This window comes from Neopsephotus bourkii, unplaced genomic scaffold (genome assembly GCF_033783945.1).
Source record: "Neopsephotus bourkii isolate Nb327-2 ecotype Australia unplaced genomic scaffold, CSIRO-AGI_Nbou_v1 NB_1572, whole genome shotgun sequence".
Taxonomy (NCBI): Eukaryota; Metazoa; Chordata; class Aves; order Psittaciformes; family Psittacidae; genus Neopsephotus; species Neopsephotus bourkii.
The window spans coordinates 1111109-1129644 of record NW_026902048.1 but is presented as its reverse complement, the minus strand read 5'-3'; the positions used below and the strand labels follow the sequence as shown (position 1 = coordinate 1129644).

The following is an 18536-nucleotide window of genomic DNA, read 5'->3' as shown; positions in this document are numbered from 1 at the left end:
CGTTAGTCCACTGACTTTCACCAGGGAATTCCTTCACTGAGGCATGCAATCCGGGCTTGACATGAAGAACTGATTAAAGTGTTTGAAAAAGCAGAGCAGTACGTTCCAGTTCTCTCACATATCATTTCCATTTTCCTATGTTTGAAATCTGGTCGAATTAAAATTTAGCCTTTTGGAAGCCTGAGGGGTGGAAAAAAAACCCTCCTACTAATAGATATTCATTCAAGTGGTGCTGTAAACTGACCATTATGATATTTCATTTGTCAGCATGTGCTACAATCACTTGTTCTGGATCCCTTGGGCAGACTGCCTTTCAAATCAATATTAATTATGTACCACTAGACAGTAGCTAATCTGAAAGAAAGAACAGGTTTCATTTAACAGATGACTGATGCTTCCCCAGGAGCGTTTTGGGTTTGTTTTTTCCCTTTTGAGAAACCTCGCTACTTGCTCTATACTATAATCACATGTCGTGGAGAACTGATTGTGTTTTGCTTTGTCTAATAAAACAACAAGAAATATATCACCTTGTTTTCCATCAACCTAACATTGAATTCCCAATTACCGGCATCTCATAGCTGAGATCCTGTAAGCTCCATCAACGCAGAAGTTCAGCTCCAGCACCTAATGCCTTCAGAGAGCTCACCCCTGGGTAACATTTTTATTTTTCCTGGCAACTCTCCAGTGCACAACAGAGGAACCTGAGGAAAGTGGCTTTGAAATGTGTGTTTATTGCATTGTCATCATGCCAGGACTAGCCGCTCGTCTGGAATCTGTAAAACCTACTCCTCATAAGGCTCTGAGTTTCTGGAGAGTGATCTGTAATAACCATGAGCTCAATGCTCTGCTGGGATGGCTGAGCCTGACAGGTAATTTCTGGTAGGGTCAGATGTGTGTCCGCTTTCTTTCTTCACTGGGAGTGTAAACTGAAAGATGTCTGTGTTATAGATGATGTAGAATGTTGTATAGCAAGAGGGTTAGTAATTAGTGAAATTGAGGATGTTGGACATGTATTTGTTATTGTAAAATTAGATAGGAGTAAGAATCAAATTAATATAGCTGTTAATTTGAAGGTGCTCGTGGAACTGGGAGAGAGGGCTGGGAAGTTTCTCATACAATCTGAACTGACAGTGGGGAGATTAAGATTGGATAGAAGGAAGAAGCTCTTCCCTGTGAGGGTGCTGAGGCGCTGGCACAGGGTGCCCAGAGGAGCTGTGGCTGCCCCATCCCTGGCAGTGCTCAAGGCCAGGTTGGACACAGGGGCTTGGAGCAACCTGCTCTAGTGGAAGGCATCCCTGCCTGTGGCAGGGGTTGGAACTGGATGAGCTTTAAGGTCCCTTCCAGCCCAACCCATTCCAGGATTCTATACTTTATTGCTTCTTATTTTTTTCTTGACCCCGTTTGCAGGTGCTTCCCAGTGTTTTGATTCTACTGCTTCTGGTGGGTGCCTCAAATCTATCACATGCCCTGCAGTGATGCAGTGTCCTCACAGTCTTATCTCCATGTAGTTGGAGGTGCTGGTGTTTAGCATTTTTCTAACATGAGTTGTTTGTGGATTTGCAAAGAACAAAGCGTGACTTGAGCTGGGCAGAGTGTCACTGATACCTCACATCGCTGCATCTCTGGTTGCTGCTTCAGCCTTGCCCTCTTGCTGCTCCCGAAGGCTGGAATGGATGTGAATTTGGGCCTCCTTTTTGTAGGTTACAATATCTATTAATCAACATTCTTGGGTCTTCCTTCATCGCCGTAACTCAGTTGAGCCCCGTAGCTAGAAGAAAACTCTGTCAACTCTCCATGTAAACTGAGACATCACTGCTGTGAATAGTGCTGGAATTTTATTTATTAAGTAAAGACTCTTGGATTTCTAGCTCTTGCTTTGGAATGGCAGCCGCGAAACACTACCCTCCCCTGCCTGTCCCTAGAGAAAGGAAGCCTGTAGTAGAGCAGGCAGTGCAGGGTCAGGGGTCAATCTCATGATATAGGTGGCCCAACCACAGCTGCATCTCGAAGGCATGCTTTGAAAAGGAAGGAGTATCTTCATGGGGCTTAGCACAAAGTCCTCCATGCCAGGGCAGAAACATCTGCTGAAGGAATCATTAGGGAGAGACAGTCCCTGCTGCGCTCCTCCTGTCATCACTATCCGATGTACCTTTATTCCGTAGTTGTGGATTTGCATCTGTTACCTCTGAATCCTAAAGAAAAACCTTTAAAGAATAATTTCAGTATTAGGTGAAGGCATGGCAGAAACCCCCTTTAATTTGGGCGGTCTTTTTAAGTAGCAAATACTTTGAAAATCATAGTTTTAGGACTGCAATGTGAACAACGTGTAAGAGCACTGTGGTTGGGGTATTTTGCCTCTTGTTTTGCCATCTCTGCCGATGGGAACAAGTGTTCTCACTGAGAAAGTGGCCTTTTCATTATCTTATATATTTCTTTGAAAACTGGGGGAAAACCAAAACAATGCAGTCAACAGTGTGAACACCGTCAGGGAACTCTTATCTTTTCATTCTCAGTGCATTAGGAAATATCCCTGGGGAAGCTGTGGGAGGGGGACTTGAAAGTCTCCAGACATTTAGATTAGGGAATGTAAGAATTTAGGGAAGTCTGAAATGAAAAATAAAGAAATTGGAATGGGCATCATGTGCTGCTTGTAAGGAGGTCTGTGTTAACAGAGGTGCAAGTTACTCATATATACTCGGACTCATATCTAAATACCCCTTTAAAATTAACCATTTTTATCATTTTGTGGTCCACTTTCTCATGTCTTTAGTTGAAAACCACACAATTAGGAGCACAAGAGACTTCCTCTTTTGAAAGGGCTGTTGTACAAATACGGTTATGTGCTTCCACTTGTACCAGCACAAAAGTAAGTACAATTGAAACATAAAAGCAATACGAAACCATTCTCAGTTTGGCCTTCTCCTGTTTGTTGTTGTTGTTAAAAAGAGTTTAAAACAAACCAGGCAACACTGCAGGAAATGGTTCTTAATGTTTTAAATATATTGTTTTAAATTTAGGTGATCTTTCACTTTATTAAGCAAGTGGGGGGAATAAGGAACATTGTTGTAGGTTCCCTGTTTACAAACTCTGCCTGCTGTTACTCCAGAAATAACCAAAGAGCACAATTCACATAAGCAGTATCAGAAACCGGATCGTCTAAATCAAAGCTTCAAGCTGAAATTTGTTTTTACCAGTTTAACTTAACCTCATTTACTGGATTTCCATTCAGATAAAGATGTAAATAAGATACAAAAATGAAATTGTTAGAGGCCGGATGTGAACCTAGATGCACAGATTCTCTCCAATACAATCCCTTGTGTCCTGGGTTTGACCTTTGCTTGTGCAAATGACTGCCTGGCTTTGCAGGCCCAGTCACCTAGAACTCCTTGGCGTGTTGGGTACCGTTTAGACCTTGCTCTTGACAGTGGTTGAATCTCTTTGCATGCAGTGTCTGAAGGTGAGCCACCTACATGATGGAGGGTCACTATATGGTAACCTTCGAACTGATGGCTTTGAGGTGCCTGGCTCAGCCTCCTTCTGAACTGTGGATTTGGTTGGCTTGGGTTAATGAAGTTGGGTTGCCAATATTTCCTGTCCTCCTGAGCTGGAAGCATTTCCTTCTGTTCACCCACCTGTTTATATCCATCTCTTTTCCTGTTCCAAATGCAGGTGTGGTAGCCAGAACTGTTGTTTTGTAAAGCACATTTTCAATGCCAGGTTTATGACCAGAGTATAGTAATAATGAGTCCCAGGCCTCACAGATTTGAATATGTCTGAGGATCTGAGTGTGTGAGAACCCAAACAGTGAGACATTATAATCATTGAAGGTCTCAGTTAGTAACATACAAGTAAAAACAGTTCCTACACTCCCTTCTGCACACCCATTTGATTTGTCCACTTACTCATAGCCATGTATCTGCAGACTTTGCAGAGTATGTGCATTTGTTACGTGTTAAAACTCTGGCTTTTCCCTTGAATTCTTCCATTAGAAAAGCACTTTACATTCCTCCAATGTCTGCAGTCTAATATATATAAGTCTGGATTTATTGGAAATGTCTTTCCTTACTTTTCAGCTTCTCTCAGAACATTTATTGGAGAAGATACATTTGGCACGATAGCTGTGATGCAGCAGGACTGTGTTTCACCTTGCGCTGACATTTCTCTAGAAAAGCACAGTTCTCCCCAGCTAAGATTTAATCCGCTTGGCAGAGCTCAGTACAAGCCTACAAATCCTCTGGGATGGAGGCACTGGGAGTCCATAACACACAAGGCCACAGTTTTCTTTCTCTCTGTGAGAATTTTTAATCCAGGCCAGCACTTCACTGTGGGGTTTGGCTCAGTAGTGGAAATGGAGCTGCTCTCTAATTTCTCAGTGTTAGATGGTGACCCAGTTATTGGGTGCTTACTGTGTGGACATGTTGCTTTACTTTAATAGCAGGATGGCAGGAGAAAGAAGCAGCGAGAGAACAGTGTCTCAGGGTGAACCACCCAAATGCCTGGTGCTCATATGGGACAATGGCAGGACCAGTGGCTTGGAGGAGTCTAGCTCAACCTCACATTACGTTTATAGAGCTGGTCTGGGTAAGCAGAATCCCAAGAACAAAGGCAGGCTGTGTAGATTATAAGGGACTCCCATTCTCTGGGAACTCCTTGAGAGAGCTACAGGTGTCAATTTGAATGTTCTGAAGAAGCAAATACTGCTGAGTCTATGGTAAAGCTGTGGTAGGACACACAAGTAAACTGCTGTTTAATTTGTTTGGGGTTCTTTGCTCTTTAAAGCAAACCTTTCTCATCGCCTTGTTATACCTGATTGAAATCCAAAGGCTATGTCTTAGAACGCAGGATTGTTCTTGTCACCCTGGGAAAATGGGGAAAAATTGTATACATCCCTTTGGGGGAAATCAGGTTTACACAGAGAGTCCAGGACTTCAGAATATGGTGTGATGCTAGGAAAAATCACATAACTTCCAAAGAAAAGATTCCAGGAAAACTTCTGAGAGGGAATATGAATGGAATAATTATGCAGTCAGTACAAAAGTGAACTGAAATCGATCAAAGAGTAACTGAGGCCTGGTAGAAAGAGGAATGATTTTTTCTGAAACTCACACTTCACTCTGTTACAAGCAACTTCCTGACTCTCCCAATACTGACTCTGTAATTTGGAGCTACTTTTAAACACTTTGGAAGTCCCACTGACTTCAATGGAATTTCTTCAGGTGTTTCTTAAGCATATACTTACATTTTCAGTTGTGGCCCATGGTGCTCAGCTTTTGACTGTTCACCAGGTTAACTTAGAACCTCTAAATGAATTTTGTTTTAGCTGTGTCAAGGCTTTGCTGTAGCAAAGGATTTTAACAGAATGAGACAAATAGGGAGCTATGTGTAAAGTCTCTCCAGACAGGCCCATGCTTCATCCTCCAGCTTTACTACACTGTTGTGGCATGATATGTTGCTGTGTGACAGATCTTAATTGTAAGGAGATTGTGTAAGGAGTTTTACAGCATCTTACCAATAAGGAGTTTTACAGCATCTTACCAATAAATCTTGTGTACCAGTTTCTTAAACCCTGAATTTAACACAGCAAAGAACCCAAGCTCTGAGAGAAGTGTGAAGATGTTTCTAGTATCTGAGGAGATCTTAGTCAAGAAGCTCTTTCCAGCCATTATTAGCTGCTTTCTTCATCACCATGTGCTTCTGGAACCCTTTAACTTGTTCCAGAGCATGCAAATTAAATTCAATTCTTCATAGGCCACTGAATGCTGCTGGGTTTTTTTGTTTTACAAATTAATTCCTAACAGTTCCAAACTGCCTCCTCATAATGAGCCTGCAGGACTGGATAATTGATGTAACCTCACGTGAGAGAGGAAACATCTTGTTCATGTCCAGCCCACCTTAAGGTATCTTTTCCCTTCATGGGTCACCACCATCTAAGCATGTAAGTTCAAAGAGGTGCTGCAGAGCCAAGGAAGCCTTCTGCGATGAGTATATGATATCTGAGTGACATAGGAGCCCAAAAGACATTGATGTATGGTTTTCCTAAAGCTGCCCAACAGATCTGAAAAGGTTGGTACAACGCCCTTTGGCAACTCTTTAGGTGGGAGCATGATTTACCTCCTTGCAGTGATACTCAAACTGTAACCTATATCTACAAACCCTTTGGCAACTGTTTAGGTGGGAGCGTGATTTACCCCCTTGCAGTGATACTCAAACTGTAACCTATATCTACAAATTAAAGTCAAGGATTTATGAACCTTGGAATATTTTACCCATGCCTCTGAACTGCCAAGTGTAACTATTCTGGGCTGGAACCCAAAACATAGTTTACTGAAATTCCACTGCTTTAATGATGAGGGTTTTTTTCCCCCATAGAAAACAATATGAAACATTTTGCCATCCAAACGTAATTACATTCTGCATCTGGAATTTGTTGATGTTTCCTTTTGCTGCTCAGATACATTCAATGCAATGAAATGGTTACTGAAAGCCATCGTATCCTAAATCTTGGTTCCTGTCAGTTATTGTATCTCTTCCATGACAAAAGGGAACTGTTGGATGGTGAATCCTGGCAGTCACTGTCCTGCCCTTTCTCTCAAGAAGATTTAAAGAAGGCTGAATATATCTTGGGAATGAAGATTAAACCATTTGGGTGTACATTGCTCAAGACAGTCCATGTCTTCTGTGCAGAGGCAGTGAGCTTCCTGGGGCTCTCAGTCAACAGGGGTGCTGGAATCAGAATGGAAAAGGCACCTAGAGTTGCACTTGACAGAGGGAGGAGTGTGATCTCTTATGAGATGTTTAGTGGTGTTGTGGATACTGAAAGAGCAGGATGATGGTACAGACCCCTGCTTGCCAGTGCCTTAAGGAGAACCCCAGGCCTTCCCTGCTCCTTCTTCTGCCCACTATGAAAATGAGCTTTGACCCAGGCCTAGGAAAAGAGCTTGTTCTGCATAAGAATTAGTTCAGTCATCAGAGGTGAGCTGCTGCTTGTTCTTTGTTTAATGATTTAAGCATAGAATATGAGTTACTTCATCCCAGGATGATCTGTGTCAACTGGGAAGGATTAAAAGGAGCCACTGCTGTCAGGGACAGAGGCACCAAAGGCTTCAACGCATCAGGAGCGGTGTTGTGACACGCTCTCAGGAGGCAATGGCAGGCTTTCAGGTAACCACAGAACGAGCTCTGAAGCCAGCCTTTGGAGGAGGGCAGAGGTAATCCACAAATATGGCCCTGGCAGTACACAGACAATCTGATTTTCTCTGGTTCCTGCTCCGGTGGGCAGAGCCAGTGGATGTTTTCCAGATGTTTGGAGAAATGTATTTCTGAAATCGTTTTGTAGGAAAACAAACTACCACATGAAAGGATGCCACTGCCAGGAAAGTGAAGGAGAATGGCATGCATTAACAGTGTTTAATCCTTGTTCTGTTCTTGTATTCTGAGAAGTGGAAGCTTGAGCTGATCAGGAAAACTCCTCTTTACCAAACCTTTACATGTCATCTTCCAGATGGAATATGGACTTACGTAGGTTGTGCACAAGCAGTCCTAATACAGCCCGTAGGCATCTCCAGTGTTGGGGATGCCACAGAAATAGCTGGATAGGGAATATGTATGTATTCTATTTCTTTTTTTTTTTGTTAGCCTCATCCTCAGAGCATCTCCAGCAAAAGTATCCCATGATGAGGATGTATGAAGGAGTGCAGGAAATGCACGATCATTAGACAGGCAGGGTTACACCAACTCTGATGACTGAATCTTTGAGCAGCAGTTGTGTTTAGACAGGAGATAAAATAGGGAGCAGAAGTGGTTTGATGCAATTCCATGGAAAGAGACATTTGCATTGCCTGTATAAATTTCAGCAGACCTGAGCTTCCTTCAGCTCTAAAGGACTCTGCAGCCCATCCAGCCACAGTGGAAGTGAGGCTGGCCATTGGGTAGGATTGTGCGTGGATCCTGCGTGGAAGGGCATTTGCTCTGGAACACATTAAACCGATGTGGTCATCAGCTGAAAATGAGCAGTTCTGTGAGAGTCAGGCTGTTTCCTGCCTCTTGCCTGTGCCATTCCGTGGTTTCAGGGGTTTCTGTGTGTGTCTTTCAGCATTTTACAATGAAGATCCCTTTCAATCAGGGCTTTTCTGAAAGTAATTTGGCAAAGTTTAGCTACGTGCTTCTGGCCTGAGAGCTCAGGTTCTGAGTGCGCGTGCTTAGCCCTGTCTGTCATCAGCAACCACTTTAACCTGAGGTGAAGATACAGGCTCTGAAATCCCCCCAGGCTATATTTGTTAAAGCAAGATGGTGAAAGGTGAGGGAGGCAGATTACAATGCGTGGAATGAAACCCAAAGGAATAAATGCACCTTCAGCTTCTACTCTGCTTTTATGAAACCTGGAGAGTCGAGTTCATGATTACCTGCTCAGCAGTACATGCTGATGTGCTGGCCTTTACTTCAGTCACTGGAAGGTTAACCAGAACTACCTGGCCAGGAGCAATCTCTTTAAGGGAGCACAGCAGGACTCAGAGAAGCAGCCCTGGGGTTTGGACTAGACAATCTTTAGAGGTCCCTTCCAACCCAAGCCATTCTGTGAACTCCCTATGCAATCATATCTTGCTCTCTGAGAATACTCCTGCATCATCTGTTTGGTGATACCCATGTAATTCATGAGCATTAACCATGCCAGAACACTGCGTTGGCTGGAAAGGAAGGGTTTGGGGGATCATGGAGCACGGGCCTGGGGTAAGAGCTGAGCTAGTCCAGTCCCTGCAGTCACAGGTCACTGAGTCCTCTCATCTTCTCTGGGATTTATAAACAACCGTTTTAAAGCACAGTAACATTGTTGTGTGGTTTCTGCTTCTCCCATCCTGTTGGAAGATTGTGCCAGAATCTTTCTGCACCTTTTTCTTATTTCTAGCAGAAGTTCATTAATGGCTGGCTTATATCCACTGCTTGTTGTGCAAATGTTTTCCTTCGGATTATATGGCTCTTATTCCCGCTGTTTGCCCTTGGGATGTATCTACAGAGAGCTTTGTGTACCCCCTCTCAATCTCACTTCTGTTGTATCTTAAAAGGTGCATCTTCACTGTGCCTGAGGGAGCAGTGCAGGGACTTCTGAGCTACTGATTCCAGGTGATGTGCAATAGGCTTTGTGTGGGCTTTGCAGCCAGGTCCAAAAAGCTGTTCATGTAATAGTGCTTCATAGCCTGGATTTGCATCCAAATGGTTTCAAGTGTGTCCCCATCCACTTCAGACATAGCCAGCTTTAGTGAATGGAAGATCATAGAATCATCATAGAATCCTAGACTGGTTTTGGGTTGAAGTGACCTTAAACCTCATCCAGCTCCAACCCCTGCCATGGGCAGGGACCCCTTCCACTGGAGCAGCTTGCTCCAAGCCCCTCTCTCCAACCTGGCCTTGAACACTGCCAGGGATGGGGCAGCCACGGCTTCTCTGGGCACCCTGTGCCAGCACCTCAGTATCCTCACAGGGAAGAGCTTCTGCCTAAGAGCTCAGCTCAGTCTCCTCTCTGGCAGGTTCAAGCCGTTCCCCTTGTGCTGTCCCTACAGGCCCTTGTCAGCCCCTTTAGGCACTGGAAGCTGCTCTAAAGTCTTCCTGGATCCTTCTCTTCTCCAGACTGAACCAGGCCAGCTCTCTCAGCCTGTCAGTGTTGAAGATGATCCGTTGAAGTTGTATCCTAAACCTCCTTCTGCCATATTACCTGTTTGATTTGGCCGGGATATCTCAAAGCTTTGAAGCAAACAATCCCTGACCCCCTGCTGCCTTTCTGAGACTTGTAGGCTGTTCAGTGACTTGAAGCAGTCATATAAGATCATATTGAAATTGCTCATTCAGCTCTTAGACTGCAGCAAACTAGCAACTACTTGGTGTGATGTAAAACATGGAAGTTATTAAAGTGAAATAACTTATCTTTGCCTTCTGAAATTTACTAACCATATGGGAAGTTTCCAGGAATAACTCCTACATACCAGTTTAGGGCTCGCCAGGAAGACTGTGTCATAAATGTATAGGACAGTGCAGCAGTTACCCTGTCCTGTCTCCCATGGAAAGATTTTCCTTGTGTCCTTTACAAGCACTTGACACTGAGAACAATGTGCTCACAGCAACAATTACATGTTAATGCAGGTTAATAGCAGTTCATGTGTCTGAGTCTTGAAATGCTTAGCTCTCCTTTTCTGGGTTGCTTGACAGCTTTATTACTCCAAATACTGGGAGAAGCCAGTTCAATATGCTGAGCACTATCAAAAGATTTCTCTTTATGGTCTTAAGAGGGCTTATCTGTAATTCCTGGCTGCACAATCTTTGAAAACTATAATGTTACAGACAGGGATTTTTTTTTTCTTTCTTATTTTTTTAACACATGGTTTACTTTTAAATAAAGGCATTCTGAGACAGAGCAGGGTTACTGTTAACTCTTTTTTCCCCCTTTAGCTCTCTTAGGAAAACTGCAGATTTGACACAGTTGCTTTGTTTTGTCAGTCTGTGGCAATTCAGTTGAATTATTCGATTTGAAAAGGAGCTACATCAGTTATCAGCTAGGGAAGAACTAAAGGCATCACTGAGACTTCTGTGTTCCCTTTGCAGGGCTGAGGAAGAACTCAAGAAGTTCTACTGTCACTCTGCCAAGCTGCTTGGAGCAAGCTGCTCTAGTGGAAGGTGTCCCTGCCCATGGCAGGGGGGTTGGAACTGGATGAGTTTTAAGGTCCCTTCCAAGGTGACCACAAACCTCAGTGCTCCATGGGAATGCACATTTGAATTGCCATTTTGAGAGCAAACTGTCTGCGGCCTTGCTGACAATCAAAGGGATGCCTAATGCAGCATCAAGCTGCAAATGATGAGTCAGGCTGCATCTGTGAGCAATAAAGCACCCTCCCCTGGTCAACAGGAGTTGTCAAGAATTCCCAGTAGCAAAGAGGAGGAAAGTCTGGCGTGCCATGTCTGGCTTTGATCTGGCCTGAGCTATAGGAAGGACTGGACATGGGTGTTATTTATCTAATGCTTTTGCCTTCATCTGCAAAGCTTGAAACCTGAGTTTGAAAATGATGCTGTAGCTACAAAAAGTGTTTGCATGTTGCAAAGGGGATTTTTGATCTCTGATTTCTTTTGTAACTTCCCCTTTATTTCTTTTTTCCTTTGAGAAATTAAAGTTCTCTGCTTTTCACTTGAATCTCTCTTTTTTTCCATCCTTCTTTTTGTCCTCTCCAGTTTTACCCCTCAATCTCCAGCACGTATGAGTAGTGCACAGGGCAGCTCTGTGCCATGTGTCCCCCATCGCAGAGTCCTGCCACTGCTGCTCAGCAGGTTGCGGTGGGGATCGTTGAATGAGTCACATCAACAGGTCATGCTGAGACATTTCTCCATCCCAGCAGTGTTTTCACTCACAAGACAACTCGCAGCTGCTAGAGGGTTCAATCCATGTTAGAGGTAACAACTCACTGTATGCACACAGGCTTTTTAAAATGGAAGTTTTATATTTGCCCTTGCTGCAATATTAGGACTGCTCATCCCTGTTCTATGGACACAGCTGTATCTGTATCAAAGCATAGATATTTTCTATGTGTTATCAATTACCTGATGCACTATTCTCTCTTGAGCTGTATCATGAGTCTGGGTATTGGTGCTTTATGCTTTTACAGCTCTGCTCAAATTTCAGCCCTGGAAGAAGAACAAAGAGTGTATATTATGTGTAACTGCAAAAATATCTAAGTAGAATAGGAAAACCATTTAATTGAATACTGATACAACTGGGATGTATAAAGAGGCTATAGCTTTAAATGTATTTATAGGTAACCAAGTGTCTGTTAACAGGCACTGGAAATGTTCGGACATTGCTGTGGGCACCTTGGTTCTGGGCTGTCAGGAAAAAGGTGACTTGAAAGCTCTGAAAACCTTCAAATTCTTCAGGCTGAGCTCCTGGTAACTGAAACATCTGAAACCAAGCAGGTTCTGTAAAAATGTAGGGGTTGGGTTTGCAAAATGGCTGTGCTGATCTCAGATGGGGCTGCTCCAAAGCACGGGATAAAAGGAGAAATGAAAGGTTGCAAAACTGACTGTACATTTTTACACTTAATCTAGTTTCAGGGAGTATTTTAGAGTTTTGTAGTGTCAGTGGGGAAAACCACATTTCTGCTTTACACAAAGTACAGATGGAGCCCAGCTCACAGAGAGAAAGAGGAACTGCTTGAGCCAGGAATTATATAGAAACTTGTAGTGAATTTCTGTTCACACACAGTTAAACCCCTCTGAAAGGCAGTGAGTGGCTCCCACTGGGAGCTTCCCGCTGTGGAGAGGGGGCAGTGGGAGGAAGGTGGTGGGGAGAACATAGTGTTCTACTACTGCTTTGTTTCTGTAGACCAAAACAGTGCAACATGATCTTAAGTATATGAGCTGGGCAGTTTCTACTTCTTTTGCAAATTACAGAACTGAAAGTATCAAACCCTGTGTATTCATCTCCTTTTAGATTTGTGACCTGAAGAGCTCTTTACAGAGAGGTGCTGAGTGCGTTGCTTCCCTCCAAACCCAGGGTCTGCGTGGGTCTCAGCTGTATTCCAAATCCATCATAGCCTTAGAATACATGTAAATCTGTTAAAAAGAACCCTCTGAACTTCTTGGTTTCTTCCTCTTCCAAAAGCACAGGCATCATCAGTACTGGGATCAGGCTGCAGCCAAACAAATAGGGTCTTTCTATACCATGAGCTAGCCATGCCTTTGCAATATGAAGTTCCCAGAAATGGTAGCAGACGTCAAAATTTGAAACCTCTGGTCATTTTCATCTTATTTATGCTCTTCTGTTAACAAATGCCTTGTTTGATTACTTTTAAATGTTGTGTTTCTGGAACGAAAATAGAATACTGGCTTTTAACTCTGGCTTTTAATTCTCTCTGCCTTATTATTTCAGCTTATGAGAAGGCTGAGAGAGGGTTTTTTGTACAAAGACTGGATTGTTTTAAGATCATTGTAAAGCCAAATGTTTAAATACTGACCTTTTTAACTTACTTCCAGTGCTCTGCAGTAATTGGAAGAAAGCTTGAATCTTTTTCTAGGACTTCTTAAAAAGCCCTTAGTTGATGGAAAAGTTTTATGTCAAAATCTTGGCTAACTATTAGAACAGTCTACAAGACCCTGGTGGAAACCTCTTGTGTTCTGGGATTTCTCTGACTTGTGATATTGCTTTTTAGCTAGACTGACTTTTCTGATAATGAAATGAAATGAAAAAGAGAGCTGTAGACGTTGTACTTGCCATGAAGCCATGCAGAAGAGGAGTTCAGGATTGGGATGTATTTTGGTTAACAGCTGTTTTACAGGGCTAATGCAAAGGATATGAGGAAGGGGAATAGATGTCAAGCATTTGTGCAGAATAGTCTGAAAAGTGCCTCAGAACTGAGTATTTATCTGAATTTGGGGAAAATATAAATCTCCACCTGAAGTTCATGGCTGCATTTTCTTTAAACACAGAAGGTTCTGTCCATGCTTTGCAGCTGAGCAATTGTAATGATGTTGCTTAACCAGAACCCCTTAATCTGGCACCAGTATTCTCTCTTGACCATCAAGGAATGAATTAGAACACCAGATGGGATAAGACTGGTAATCTTTTTATGTGCTGAAAACAGTTAGAAACCTTTGCAAAAATTTATCCAAAGCTTTTAATTGGTATTAAAAATGTTTATCACTAATTCACTGATAATTGGTGTCTAAATCTGTCAGCTCCCAGGGCAGAGCTGCAGCTTCTTAGATCAGAAATACGTTCTGTTTTCTCTCCAGCTGGTTTCCTGTAAAGCACTGAATTATTCTAGCTTTTATGGGTCATTGTTAAAAATGGCAGGAAGGGTCATTGTTAAAAATGTTTTCAGAACTTTGATAACCAGTTTTATCAACTGATTCACATGTTTAATCAGTTAATAGGTTTTCCTTTTCAGTGCATGGGAATTTCTTTGTTTATCTTAACTGAGTAACTGTTTCTCCAGTAGAAAGCACTGTAGTTGGCTGATAATCTTTTCAAATATGTGGAGTTTCTCTTGTGAGGCAAGTTCTATGGCCAGATCCTGCACTTTTACTCTGACTAAGTCTGTATTAATAGAGAATAGTCCACTGGGATAAAGTGCAAGGGTTTGCATATGAATGAAACCCCCAGATGGTTCTGTATCCTGGGGGTGCAGAGCATGGAGCTGCAGTTATTAGGCAGTTTATGATAAGATTTTGAAAGGCATTTGGGTATTTAAAGAAGAAAGACCAGGTCCTTTTATGAATTTTACTGGGTAGTTGAGTGCCAAACATCCGTGGTTCCTCCAGTACCTGATCAAGAATTCCTTAACAGGATGCTTTGTCACTGAAAACGCAAATGTCAAAAGGCGCGTGTTTAGCATGAAGCACCTTGAAGAACTGAGATCCTCTGCCTCTCTGGTGACCTGCTCTAGGGCTGCACCACCTTTCTTCTGAAAGTATTCTTCCTAATCTCCAATCTGAACTTGCCAAGACACCATTTTTGGTACTGCCCCTGTTCTGTCATCTATGTCAAGTGAGAAGTTTGGCTCTGTTGCCACTATAATTTCACTTCAAGTAAGGGGATTCAGTGTAAGCTACTTCCTTGGAGGCTGCTATTAGAAAATCAGCATCTCTTCATCAGACCAGTGAGGCCAGGGCCATGCTTCAGATAAAGCCCACTTTGCCTTACTTGCTGAAAGCTCACTGTTGGCTCATATTCAGCTTGAAAATGGGGTTTTTTTCTGCCATTCCCATTGTAATAAGGCCGATCTGCTCCTGTGTTTATAAACAAGCCTTAGGCCAAGCAGAACTGTAAACTTGTGTTTTGGTTTTTTTGAAATAAACTCCATGATGTTTGCTTTCTATGTAAGGAGCCACTTGGCATGAAAGATACACAATGATAAAGCTGCAAAATTTGAGTTTACATAACATTTATCTGCCTTGAAATTGCAGTTGCTTACAGAGCCCTGCCACACTCAGCTGGGTTCGTAAGAGGACCGTATCCAGACAATCACAGCAGCTTCTGGGACCTGGCATTGTATGTGCCCATGTGAGAAAGAGTTAGCAGCTTGGTTTCTGTGGTCTGGTTTCTTTCTAGATTTGTTCATTCCAGTTGCTGCATGAAGGAAATGTGTTTCAATGAACACAAATCATAAGGAAAAACGCAGGTTACGCTGGAAACATGGACATGGGAGATTTATTGGTATCCTTGGACTGAGGCAGGCACAGACAGTGGGTTAAGCCATCTCCAAAACTTGTGTTGAGTCAGCCACTGTTTCATATGGAGAATGAATTCACTGTTTTATTTGGTAAATGAAAACTTCCTGAGGCTTGAGCAGGTTCTAGACTTGGAGAAGCATTGCTGTGTATCCACTATGGGGTATTTAACTGTGGATGCTGGAAAACAACAATGCCAGTTTTGCTTATGATGTGTGAATACGTACCTCTTTACAACATCTTTCATCAAAAAATATGCTTATTTTTAAAATGCTGCTGTGAAATACGGTAAAAATGAATGGAGTGTGGTGATTGGAAGCTGAGGGGGGTTTTGTTGTCAGTTTTCTGTTCTGTTCTGTTGAAAACCTGCTCTTTGTTGGAAAGTCAGAAGCAAATAAGATCGTCCAATTTGTTGAAGTTTTCTGAAACTTAAACCCGATTCATTAGGTACAACACAAGTGCAGAGTGTAGGCAGTTATTAGAATTTCAACAGCAAAGACTGCAGCCCATGAAACATCAGACTTATTTCCTTCTCGTTTAAAACATCGCAGTATGCTTTGTCCCAGTTAAATGTGCTCTTGAGCTTTTATGTCAAAGTGAATCATGATCTAATGCTCACCAGATTAAATCTAAACGTTGCAGTATTTCCTTTCTAATTTTGGCTCTTCCCACTATGATAATATTATTTGTCTAGTCAGTTATGTGCAAGTGTGAATGAGAAGATGTAATTTTTCTGGGGATGCAAACACCCATGGAATTATCGCCCAAGGAAACCACGCTCCGCTTGCCTTTGCTTCATAATTAGGTAAAACGCATAATAAGATCCATGTCTCTGAGGCCAGCGTGGCCCAAAAGACTTCCATTTGTGTGAATTTCTGGTACAAATGTTAAAGATCCCGGCTACTTAATCGGTTGCTAAGCGACACGCCGAGAGCATTGGGGTTAATGGCCACTGGGCCTAGGGCAGCCTGCTCAGCCGAGCGGGTGCTGAGAGGAAGGGACAGGCAGGGCTGACACCGGCGGCCACCTGCGCTGTGGGTTATTAGAACATTGCATGTCAAAGCGGTGGTGGCGGGGGAGCAAACAGGCCCAATTACCGGGGCTGAAAGCCCCTCTCCAGCCGCCCGTCACTAACACGCCAGATAAAATTTGACATCTCCCCCCCTTCCCCCTGCTCCAAACCCCAATTAATTTAAATGGGTTTACTGAGGGACCGCGGCACTGCTGAAAAGGCAGAGGGCTTTGCTCGGGTAATCAGCTTAAATACCGTTTCCTGCCCTCGCTGCTCCAAACTTCCCATTTGGGAGACATAAATACTGGTTTTATTTTAAAATCTTTTTTAGCTCCAATTTCCTCCAGTTTTTTTCTGATGTGCCTTCTCCAAGCGCCATTTCAAAGCGCCAGGATGGTAAAGCCTGTAAACTGGATGCAGACTGGAACTTCTAAGTTCAATGTTGATAGCCTTTATTGGAAGGAAGGGGGTAATGACGGGTTTCACATGGAAAAGGCACATCTTCTCTCACAGTCAGAAACTGGTGATAATTAGGAAGAAATTCACAGCTTCTTTTATTTTATACTTCTTAAGCATTCTTGCCTAAGTCAGTGTTTTGCATCTCCTGCTGCAGCAGCAGATCAGTGATTTTTTGAAGTTAAAATAAAGTAACAGCTCTATGCGTGCATTTATAAATATATTTATATGGTATTTTATAATCTGTAGTATATAAGACATGCCAATGTCTGTGTCAGTTGTATAATAAGCTTTGAAATGTCAGTACTACAAGACCATGTATAGATAGAAGTTGTTTTAGAAGCATCTTCAAATTCAGTATGAATCCATAGTTCAGCTTCTGCCAGGACTTAATTCTTCTCTGCGTTACTCAAGGGAATTGCCATCAAGTGGAAGAGTGCTTTGCAGGGTCAGGGTCTTTACTCAGGTGAAAGGCTTGAGTGTGTTTAATTTTAGGAGGGTGAGTAATCTGTGGAAACATTCCTGTGCTTCAAATTAGCCGTGCACAGAATTTTATTCCTGTATTCACCAAGAACTTTTTGTCCATCACACCCCCCTTCTTAAACCGATGGGGGAATTCTGTGTTCCAGCAGGAGAGCTTGGGGTCAAAGAAATACCCCGCTCTTGAGAGTGTTTGTTTCTTTTAAATGACAGTATTTCTCTAACTTCACATTCTCTCCTTTTCTTAACAAGCAGTAGCACTTGGCCTAGAAGACAAACTGCCTTCCAGCCACAATCCCTCACCATGGCTGATGCAGCGGTGACCTCCGTAGATGGCAGCCAGCAGCAGAACCGCAGTGGGACCTGCAGCGATACAGTGAGTCCATCTTCCTTTTCCTACCTGTCATGCCATTCTCAGAAATTTCTGCCCAGCCACTTTAGGGATCTATGTGAAGCTCTTGCATGTTTTTAAACTAGAGGCTGTAAGTGACACTACGCAGGTTTCTGGAGACAGGTACATGTTACACATTAGGAGAGGTTCCTCTGCTCCTTAAAGCCCAGGTTAGGAACTGTGTGGCTGTTCTGGGCTTTCAGTGCTTACATGAGGTGTACGTGTCCACCTGCACAGTGTGTGTTTGACAGTCTGTGTTCAGAATCTAACTGAAATCTCCTAAGAAATGTTCAGAAGCTACTCTGATGTTAAGAAAAACTGGTCTGTAGGAAAATCCAGGTTTTTATCCCACCATTGTAATGGATCAATCTTTGTTTTGCAAGGAAGCGGCTGGGTGGTGGTGCTATTAATCATGTTAGTTGATTGGAAATGGCATTGGGTTCCACATCCAGAGTTTTCCCTGGTGCTTTGTAATCAAGCAGCTGGACTCAGCTCAGCTCCTGCAGGGGCACTAAAATAAATTGACAGACATTTGCAAATCTGTTGCAAACATCTCTTCCAAAGCTAAGCTTAGGTAGATAAAAGCTGTCAAGCCTTCTTAATCATTAACAACCTAACAGTCATGTTTAAAGTGTGATTTTCTCCGGGGAGAAAGATACTGCATTCTTCATGTCCTGTCAGAAACACAAGTATTCATTTCCATCCATCCCAACCAGAAATGGATAATAACTTTTCCTGACTGGATTTAATGGGAAAGACAGACTCTGTTCCCAGGTGTTTGATAACTGAACAATTGCTTGTTTTTAACATTTTATTGATGTCAGTTTACGCATTTGCTAACATTTCTTGTTTTAAATGTTATCCTCTGTGCTGCTATTTCTCCAGCGCTGTTTTTCTAGCGTCGTTTAATGATGAATCATGAACATTATATATGTGTAATGCTTTATATATACACACATATATATTTATATAAAAATCTGGGTGGTGGCAGGG

The 18536-nt window shown here is 42.7% G+C and overlaps 1 long non-coding RNA gene across 2 annotated transcripts in view; it reads left to right on the top strand.

Annotated features, from left to right (window-relative positions):
• The window catches only part of LOC133221919 (uncharacterized), a 175664-nt gene that overhangs the window by 31077 nt on the left and 126051 nt on the right, over positions 1-18536 (top strand). The window contains exon 5 of one of the 2 annotated variants that reach the window (XR_009728110.1): positions 17405-17528. This is a non-coding gene — a long non-coding RNA (uncharacterized LOC133221919). The remainder of the gene's footprint in view (positions 1-17404; positions 17529-18536) is intronic. The other variant, XR_009728111.1, reaches the window with a different exon arrangement.